Here is a 1,103-nt window from a genome sequence, read left to right as displayed (position 1 = left end):
GGAAAAGTAATGGTGGGTAAAACTGCTGATGTCTTAGCATGAATCAAGGCAGTGGCAACAAACTATACTATACTATTGTGCTAGTTGTTGTCATATGCTTTTTGTGTGTATGTGTGGTTGAATCTATTTTTATTTACTTTTAATTTTTTATTTGAGTATAATTGACACATACTGTTACATTTGTTTCAGGTGTACAATATAGTGATTCCACAATATAGTGATTCCACTATATACATGTGCTCATCACAAGTGTAGCTACCGACTGTCACCATGCAATGCTATTACAATATCATTGACAAAATTCCTTATACTGTGCCTTTTATTCTTGTAACTTATTCATTTCATAACTGAAAGCCTGTATCTCCCACTTCTCTGCACCCTTTTTGCCCATCCCTCAACTCCAGCCCTCTGGGAACCATGAGTTTGTTTTCTGTATTTATATGTCTGATTCTGCTTTTTATTTTATTCATTTGGTTTTATAGATTCCACATATAAATGAAATCATATGGTCTTTGTCTTTCTCAGTCTGACTTATTTTGCTTAGCATAATACACTCTAGGTACTTGCATGTTATTGCAAATGGCACGATACCATCTTTTTTCTGGCTGTCTGATATTCCAGGCTGTGTGTGGTTTTGTGTGTGTGTGTGTGTGTGTGTGTGTGTGTGTGTGTTTGCACAACACATTACTTATCCATTCGTCTATTGATAGAACTTAGGTTGCTTCAATATTTTGGCTATTGTAAATGATGCTGCAATAAACATAGGGGTGCATATTATCTTTTGAATTATTTTTTGTATTCTTTGGGTAAATACCCAGTAGTGGAATTATTGGATCATATGGTATTTCTATTTTTAATTTTTTTTACAGTCTAAACTGTTCATTTCATTTCTAGTTAGTTAACATATAGTGTAATATTAGTTTCAGTAGTAGTATTTAGTGATTCATAACTTACATATAACACCCAATGCTCATCACAAAAAGTGCCCTCCTTAACACCTATCACCCATTTAGCCAATCCCCCTGCCCACCTACCCTCCAGCAACCCTCAGTTTGTTCTCTATAGTTAAGTCTCTTTTATGGTTTGCAACTCTCTTTTTTCTT

This window comes from Panthera uncia, chromosome X, assembly GCF_023721935.1.
Source record: "Panthera uncia isolate 11264 chromosome X, Puncia_PCG_1.0, whole genome shotgun sequence".
NCBI classification, from domain to species: domain Eukaryota; kingdom Metazoa; phylum Chordata; class Mammalia; order Carnivora; family Felidae; genus Panthera; species Panthera uncia.
This window is presented reverse-complemented; position numbering follows the sequence as displayed.